Here is a 9889-nt window from a genome sequence, read left to right as displayed (position 1 = left end):
AGACGTGAGTCTGAGTGAACTCGGAGTTGGTGATGGACAGGGAGGCCTGGTGTGCTGCGATTCATGGGGTCACAAAGAGTTGGACACGACTGAGCAACTGAACTGAACTGAATGCTAAAAAAATTTGTGTGTCTCTTATACATAGGTTAGGCTGTGCTTGCAGGTCACCAAGGCTCTGCCTTTGTGGTGTAATAGTGTATGCAATTGTTCTTCCTTAACTTTTTCTAGAGATTCAGACCAGGGATACTATGGTTGAAGGTTGAATTTTCAATGTTTTCATATCTAAATTGAATGCTCCCCACATTGCAATGACTTAAGTATCCTGTTGTTGATTATCCTCTAGACATATTCAGCCCAACTTAGTTTGTAGCAGAATTGCTACTTTAATAACATTTAAGAGATATTGGGGGAAATGCCCAGGATATACTATAAAATATAACTCTTTGAGAAATAATAGGTAAAACTGAAGAAAATAGAAAAAGGGGTATAGGAGTTCCCCAGAAATCATTAGGAAAAGTAGAGCCAATGATCTATTATAAAACTTATACCTTCAGCAAGGCATAAGGTAAATTGGACAATAATTCAAACAATACTATGTGCACATGTGTACAAATTGACCTAATGGAAGGAGTAAAAAGTGATACCAGTTGAAAATAAGTCATTCTACTTCCAGTAAATTTTATAAACCTCTGACTGGAAATATGGTAGATGGCATTTAAGTAGGAATAAAAAGAAAGAGAACCAGCCATGACATGATTACAGAGGCATAGTGTTTCGAGATGAAATAGATCTTAGAAGGACATGTATATAAACTTTTTAACTTTACCATTGAAACTGAATTGAGGGAACTATTAACGGCAGACCATCTTGAAAGAGAGGAGGTCAATAATTCTACACACTATAGATATTAACATAAGCTCAGCTCCTTTGCTGACTTCTCTTATACTTGTGATCACATTTTATGAATGCGAACTTCTTGATAGTAGGCACCATCTCTCACATACCACTGAAATCCTGTTGCTTAGAACAGAGCCTGGTATAATGGTTCTATTATAACTGCTTGATCACTGCCTTGCTTGTTGAGTAGATAAGCAAATGAATGATGAATAACTATATGACTGACTTTCCACAAACTATGATAAATCAAAAAGCCAAATAACAGAGCATTTGATAAAACTTGGATTAATTTTGGAAACTTTTCTCTCTCAGATTTTTAAGAAATAATGAAAAGAATTGCCAGTACAATCTTAATTCCAAATAAAATAGAGTCAAAATTACTAAGAGCAAAGCATGTACCAAACCACTTTCGTGTATTAGATTGATTCCCATGGCAACCTCCTGAGATATGTATTATCCTCAATGAGAAAAAAGGAATAGCCAGGTCTAGGGAAATTATATAAATTGCCTAAGTAACACAGCTGGTAAACAGCAGAGCTAGATTTGAAGGCAACTCTGGATGCCCGCACAGCAAATGCCCTGCCTTTCTGTTCTTCCAGTCTCCCTTTCAGTGAAATAAGACTTGAAGAAGTGGTGTTTAGACACCTATGAGGGTGTAATCTCGGCTTAGAACTTACAACAACTATGGGTAGGTACACTGAATGCAATTTAACCTATACCCTAAACTTTAGGAAAACTGGGAAGGGAAGGCCTGATTCTATGGTCATTCCTTTTAAAATGGAAGATGGCTCCAGTGTTATAAAAAAAACTCTGAGACATGAAACTAACAGTAAAATCTCTTAACCACCTTCTTCTAAGTCCAGGCTTTGTCACTTCCTAGTGTATGATCTTGGGAACTTCTCTGCTTCTCATTTTCCTGATTTGTAAAACAGTAATGGCAGGAATACTCTTCTTTATAAAGTCGGAGAACTACACACAATTGCAAAGAAAAATGTTTAGAATAATGGGGGCACAGTAGACATTTAATAAATGTTGAAGAAATGCAACCATCGCAATGGTTTTGTGATAAAAGATGCAAGATCAAGTGAATAGCAGCCTAGAAGGGAGGAAATGAATACAGTATGGAATGACATAGAGACTGTCATACAGGGTGAAGTAAGTCAGAAAGAGGAAACCAAATGTATATTAACACATACGTGTGGAATCAAGAAAATCATATAGATGATTTTATTTGCAAAGCAGAAATAGACACATAGACAGCGAAAAAAATGTATGGACACCAAGGGGGAACGAGGGGAGTGGGATGAATTGGGAGATTGGCATTGACACACATACACTATTGATACTGTGTATAAAATAGCTGAGCTTCCCATGTGGCGCTAGTGGTAAAAAATCCACCTGACATTTCAAGAGATGTAAGAGATGAAGTTTCAATTCCTACATCAGGAAGATCCCCGGGAGGGCATGGCAACCCACTCCAGTATTCTTGCCTGAAACACCTCATGGACAGAGGAGCCTGGTGTGCTCAGTCTGTGGGGTTGCAAAGAGTTGGAGACGACTGAGCATCTGAGCACACACACACACACACACACTACCATGTGTAAAATAGATAACTAATGAGAAGCTACTGTACAGCTCAGGGAAGTCTACTCAGTGCTCTGGGAAATCCAAAAAAAGAGAGATTTATGTTTGCTGCTGCTGCTGCTGCAAAGTCACTTTAGTCCTGTCCGACTCTGTGTGACCCCATAGACGGCTGCCCACCAGGCTCCCCTGTCCCTGGGATTCTCCAGGCAAGAACACTGGAGTGGGTTGCCATTTCCTTCTCCAATGCATGAAAGTGAAAAGTGAAAGAAGTTGCTCAGTCGTGTCTGACCCTTAGCGACCCCATGGACTGCAGCCCTCCAGGCTCCTCTGTCCATGGGACTCTCCAGGCAAGAGTACTGGAGTGGGGTGCCATTGCCTTCTCCAGAGATGTATGTTTACATATAGCTAATTCACTTTGCTGTATAGTTGAAACTAACACAACATTGTAAAGCAACTAGACTCCAATAAGGGGCTTCCCTGGAAACTCAGATGGTAAAGAATTTGCCCGCAATGCAGGAGACCTGGGTTTGATCCCTGGGTAGGGAAGATCCGCTGGAGAAGGGAATGGCAACCCACTCCAGTATTCTTCCCTGGAATTTCCAGGGACAGAGGAGCCTGGTGGGCTGCAGTCCATGGGATGGCAAAGAGTCTAACACTTTCACTTTCACATACTCTAATAAAAAATAATTTAAAAAATGACAGCATTGGATGACGTTTAGTGGAATCAGTTGCAAATAAAAAATCAGTTCTCTTTTAGGGAGAAGATTGAAGTAGCAGTTTAAATTCTGAAGAATAAAGTGAGTCTGCAAAAGTTGAATGCGGTCTGCACTGACTGCTGGTGGCATGAGTGGTGTGTTCTGCGTGACCACAGGCTTTTCAAAAAGTAAACACTTTGGGAATCAAAAGGAAGTTAAAATCTGGGGAAAACTGACTAAACTATCCAGGATTAAATGGAATAGAAATAAACGTAAATGCCTGAATTTAGGCTCAAAATAATAAGATGTTTGCCATTACCTTGGAGACAGATTTGTTTATTGACTGAAAATTATCTTGATTCCCTTTATAATATGTATGCGTGCTTAGTTGCTCAGTCGTGTCTGACTCTTTGGGGCCCTATGGTCTGTGGCCCACCAGGCACCTCTGTCCATGGGGATTCTCCAGGCAAGAGTACTGGAGTGAGTTGCCATGCCCTCCTTCAGGGGATTGTCCCAACCCAGGAATTGAAGGCAGGTCTCCTGCATTGCAGGTGGATTCTTTACCGTCGGAGGCACCAGGGAAGCCCTTTATAAGACTTATCACTATTATTGCATATTTCCTTGTGCATTTGTCTATAAGTTACTAGAATGTGTGTTTCCAGATAGTAGGGAGCTCGTGCATCTCGTCCACAGATGCCCACGATGTGCTTTAGCACAGTGACTGTCAGGTGGACGGTACACACCAGCAACATGTTAAAATGACCTTTTAAAATAAATCCCCTTCACCTTAGCTTTTTGGGGAAAGTTTCTTAACTCATCTAAGCCCCTGAGTCTTCATCTCTGAAAGTGTTATAATGAATGAGATGATGCACTAATACATAAAATACTTGTCTTGGTGTAGCTTCTCTTATATTCTAATTTTACTCTTTCTGTCTAGTGATGTTGTATAGTAATACATCCTATACTTTGTATATATGAAATGACACAGGTCTGGTCTTCTATAAATACCATGCATCATAGACTACATAATATTTTATACATTTTATCTTTGTCAGAAACTCCAAAATTATTTTGCAATGAAAATTGCTATCTGCAGTATATCTTTATTGAAATATTGATAAAAATCAAAGAAATTAAATCATATTGAATTCAATAGGCATTTATTGAACTTTATTACATTATATAAAGATAATACCATCTCTAGATTCAAAGACTGAGTGTGATCTAGCTTGCTGGACTTAAATAGCTATATTGCAAGGAATATATAAAAATGTAAAGAAGATCTGGAGTCAGCATTATTCTCAGTATGTGATTTTTTTTGTGTGCATAGTTGATATTGAACTCTTGGAGGCATCAATTTTAATACTAATAATTGCATGCTGAAGAGTTTTCTTTGGTTAGACCAAAGCACTACAATGCAGTAAAGAAAATCACAAAGGGTTATTTAGCTGTTCTATTTTCTTTAACTTCAAATGAAAACAATTATATTTGAGATGTGTACTGAAGAAATGGGTGAATCATAAGGTCAAATTATCCTTAAGACAGAATCAAATGACCATTGAAATCTCTTATGAAAGACATTTGGCTCAGGAAAATTGTTTTCTTTTACTTGAGACTCAGCATTTATACATTTGCTGTTTTAAAAATTACTTCCAAAGATTATCTCTCTATTATAATGGAATTGTTGTGCAAATATGGCTCAATACATAAAATGAGAGCTATTATGGTGTCCTTTATGGTTCCATCACGACCCTTAAAGAGGCCTCTCAGGTCTCTGCACAGTCTGCCCTCTGGTGCCCCAGGTCTGTGCTGCCATAGTCACATTTTCCAGCTTATCAGTCCTGAAATAAAAAGCATATTCTGAGCTCAAAAAGAGACTTGATAGAGGCAGCTTAAATTCAATTTAAGAAAATCAAATACTATCAAAGGCTGATTTTGAAAGAAGCTTTATACCATTAAAAGGCAAAACCCAAAATAAAATATCTTAAAAATGCCAGTTGAGCACTGTTCTAATTATCAGGGAAAAAAGCTATGATATTGTAGAAAGATTTTCAATATATCACACTAAACTTTCTGCAAGAATTATAAAGTGATTTTAGAATTTTGAGAGCTGAGTGTCTTTTGGAAACTTAATCTGTATAATAAACACACCTAGTAACAAATGCAGTCTTCATTATTTTAGATCCCTTCTTAAAGAAAAAGTTACAGCCAAACATACTTTTTCTTCTCATAGATATTTTTAAACATTAAGCAGAGATTCAAATACATACTGACCCTCTGATACCTACAAAATATTTTTTGGGCTTGGTTACCAAAATTCTTACACTTTAAATAATCATAGGAAATAAAGTCCAGGAAAGAAAAAGCATATGTTGAAATTATAAAAATATAGTTTAGAGTTCAAAAATTAAATGATGAAATTTATTTTTTAATTTAAACAAGCTGCTAGATTTTATGAAAGACATCTTTGTCTTCCAAATTAATGTTTAAAATGTGATCAGTCTAGTCTTATTTTAACCTGAAATGATCAAAATCGGGCTATTTAATACTTTATTAATTGTAATCCGTTAAAGAAGATGACTAAGTTCCGAATCTACTTTTGAATATGTGACAGTAGCTGTCATTTTTGTGGTATTTACTGTTTATCATAAATGTCTTTTCACATAGAGAATTTTATTTATTTATTTATATGACTATATAAAAAGCATAGCAAAGTTTTGTGTATTGCAGCGTAGCTGGCATTCTTTTACATTAAAAAAAGAAGTATAGCATTGGAGAACCCACAGATATGAAAACTATATTAATTAAAATATTATAAATTAATTTGTTAAGGGGAAAGTAGACTTATGGTTGGTTTTAATGATTAGCTATATTGAATCTCTTGCACAATACCACACATGTCTTTGATGATATCAACCTCAGAAATACATCATTTTAAGTAGCAAAGGCAGCAATTATAAAAGGATGTCAGGTTAAAAAACTGAGCAATTAGACAAGAATTTTAGTAAGGCATGATTCAGTGTAGGTATGATTTTTAATATTAATTTTTATTATATCTCTTTATAATAAAATATTTTAATCTCTCTCAAGATCTCTCTAGTTTAACTAAATCCTCCCACCAGATATGCAAACTAGAGCCGCACTAGTCATTTTGGAATTGTGAAAAAAAGGAGGTAATAACGTGTTGTGTTAAACTCTACTGTTCCAATTCATTTCAATGAGAATCAGTCAATAAAAAGTCCTTGTTTCAGCAAAGGCGAGAGAAGAAACAAAAGGACTTAATGAAATGATCTGTTTACAAAATGCTAAGTGAGGGTTGAGGAAAACAGCATTAAATCCAATTTTGGTTTCCTAATGTAATTTAGGAAATCTCATACGCTCCCAGATTTTGCTTGTCATTTTTCTTTTTCTGTAAATGGACTGAGGCATGTAGTCTTTTTTTTTCTTAATGTTAAATTTTTTAAAAAGCCGTTTAACTTTCTTTCTCTTCAACTTTACTACTGTATTTCTAAATAGCCCAGAAGAGATAAATCAACGCCTGAACTGTAACCTTACACTTATATACTTGTTAAATGACTTTTTTACAGTCTGTTATTGCTAGAAATTGGATTGCTTTTAAACTAATGCTGTCTGGCGGGCAAAAGTGAGTGAAACCGCAAAGCCTGGAGGAACACTAATTACTTGTTTTAATTAGCACCAACTTTCACTAGAGTATAATCTCCCTACAGGCCACTTTTCCGTAGGTGTGAAAAAAAAAATCATGTAGGAACAAACTGATAATCTCTTACTTGCCCCTAAATGAGAGCAGAACTCTGCTTCTCGTATAGACGGACCATTCTGTACAAGCCTCCAAACCCGCCGGGAACGGGGCCTACCAGGATAGGCTACCCGATTCAAAGATCTTTAGCAATCAGTTGCACAATAGAGCCCCTTATTTTATGCTGCTACATCATAAAAGTGGTCCTTTTGTTACATTTCCATCCTGAAAAGGGTCTTAATCCCTTTCTTTTCAGACAGTCTATGGCAAATTCCATGGGGACATCCCATTCGCCACAAGGACTGAAATGACCCACTCGGAAAGCAGCATGCAAAGCTTTGAGCCTTTCTTCCCCCTGCCACTCTCCAGAGAACATTAAATCGTACTTTTCATTCCCCTCACCATAGGGGGAACCCCCTTAATGATGACAGAGAAAGAAAAATTCCTTCACACTATCCTATGATACCATTCTGCTGTCAGGCAGGCGTTTCCCTGGCCGGAGAATCAAACATGGCTTCCAGCAGGTGGATGGTGCTCAAGGTCACAGGCAGCCAAATGCGGAGGTTACACGCGGAGGAAGCGCAGGTTCCCACAGCAAATTAAGTCATCTGTGAAGCCTTCTCATTTCCCAGCGACTAAATTTACGACTAGTCTAAAGGGTCATCATTGCCTGCATGCACATGTGCTTTAATGAAAGTATCTGAGAGTTTAGAAGAGAGGGAGCATCCCAATTAAACAGGCATACAGGAGCTACACATTCAAAGAAAATGAGTGAAATATTCAAATGTGCTTATGTAACTCTTGTTATGGATGGAATAGATAAAACTTCATTTTATTAATTTAAAAGTGAAGGCTTTGATAGTACATTAAATGTGGGCATATTTCTAAAAGTAAGTGTGGGGGTATTGGGAAATAGCATTTTTCCTTGATAGGAAAAATTATTTTAACTTTTCCTTTAAAGATATTGAAAAAATACAATATTATAGTTGAGTAAAGCTATTATAAATCTTGCTTACTATGCTGTGGATTCCCATAGCATTTGAAATATGCATTTCATTTAAAAAAAGTGTAGCTGACTTAAAATGATTTTTTTAAAACATAAAAGTAGGCAGCAGTAAATTAGTAGGCTCCATTGGGTTTAATAACCTGTACTTGATTAATTCAAATTAAAATAAAGTTTTTTTTCATAGATTTTTGCCAGTATTTAATTTTTTATTATTTAAAATACTTTTAAAATAAGGTAGTCCTTGTTCAGAAGATGAAATTGAATAGAAACTATTCCATTTTACACAAATGACTAAGAGAATTGTCTAGTAAACTTATACAATTGTTGAAATTTTCAACTGTAAATGGTGATATCATTATAAACATTCCTTTGATCTGAGTATGCTACTTTTTAAAAAACAGACATTTGTTAAATATTATTTGTCAATTTTCTGGATTAATAATTAAGGAATAACTTAATTTAAAAGTCCTCCACCCCTTTAGAGGTAAAATTTCTTGCAAAGTTATTTGTATATAATCACATAGCGAATTTTATATATATATATATATAATTTCAAATGGTAATATCATATACACATTGATTTGTCTCATGCTCAAAGATTTAAAAACTTCTGAATTATAAAAGCTACCTTAAAAATTAGAACCACACTCAAAATCAAGCACACCAACTCTAGAATACAATAGATATTTTTATTCTGCCATTGTTATACCATTCAGGTGGTGATATTTTTCTATGCTTATTTAAAATGTCAAGGGGAATAAAACCCTCTAACACGCTTATGCTGTAACTTTCCTTTGTTACTGCAGAATAGTTATCTCCAGGAACTTTATTTTAGCTTGCATAAAAATACCTTTAGTTACTGTTTTGTAAAAAAAAGTGAAAATTCACAAAGCATTTCTCCCAAATCACAGAATCCTGGGCCTGCAGCTTGTTTTCTTCAATGGCAGGTTTATGGTGGGTTGTATCAGAATTCATTTTGGGGAGGGCTGGCGGACGCTGTGCATGAGATGGCAAAAGGAGGTCTGAATGAGTAAAAATAAACACCCAGAATAAAGGCACAGTTGAAAGGGGCTTTGTGAGCAAGGGTGTTGCAGGAGTGGAGAATGAGTGAGGGTGGGGCTGTCCCACTCTTTGTTTCCTGGCACAGCGGTGTGTCTGGGGACCTGCATTGTGCCATGAATGAACTGACCATCTCTCAAACAGGCTAATAGTCACCCCTGTAAGCACATTTAAATCATCAAGCCTAAATATTTGGAGTTATTTGGGGTTCTTTTTTCATTAATTAGTGGCTACCTACCTCCCTGTCTCAATTTTCTGTATGCTGTTTCTCCTTAATACTTACAAGACACATTCTGAAATCCATGGCCAAAAGCTATGCATGGGAAAGGATGCTGTTTAAGTCTGAAGACAAATGGTTTATCTGTAAGATTTATAGGCAACGTAGAGCACGTACACATCAAGTGAGATGCAAACTCAAACACAATTTATCCCTGTCTTCAAGTTTTAATTTCTAAGCAGACTGTACTGTTCAGTGCAATTTAACTTTATTTGCTCTTCTGTGGGAAAGGATACCCACATTTGAAGAGGTATCTTTCAGGATCTACATGCCACAGAAGAAAGCTGACCAAATACAGGTTGGAAAAAGGAAAAAAAAGGAAACATATTTTTTATCCTGTCGCTAAATATCAAGGTATTTATGTTTTATAATCCTGAAGATTCTCTAGGTAGGTGTCTTGATGGGAAATAAAACTTGAAAGTCCACGAGGGACTCAATCACGATTTCCAAGTGTCATTTAAATTCCATTATTAACTTTTTCAGTATTGTGACTGGTGATTAGCCTCTTAGGGAAATACCATTAATAAAATGACTTAATTACTGAAAATTCAAGCAGAGAACTTACTTGTACTTCTTTATTATTTATATTACTGTATGTACATATATATATAAAT

This window comes from Bison bison, unplaced genomic scaffold (genome assembly GCF_000754665.1).
Source record: "Bison bison bison isolate TAMUID 2011002044 unplaced genomic scaffold, Bison_UMD1.0 scf7180017864533, whole genome shotgun sequence".
NCBI classification, from domain to species: Eukaryota; Metazoa; Chordata; class Mammalia; order Artiodactyla; family Bovidae; genus Bison; species Bison bison.
Note: the sequence above shows the minus strand (reverse complement) of the source record.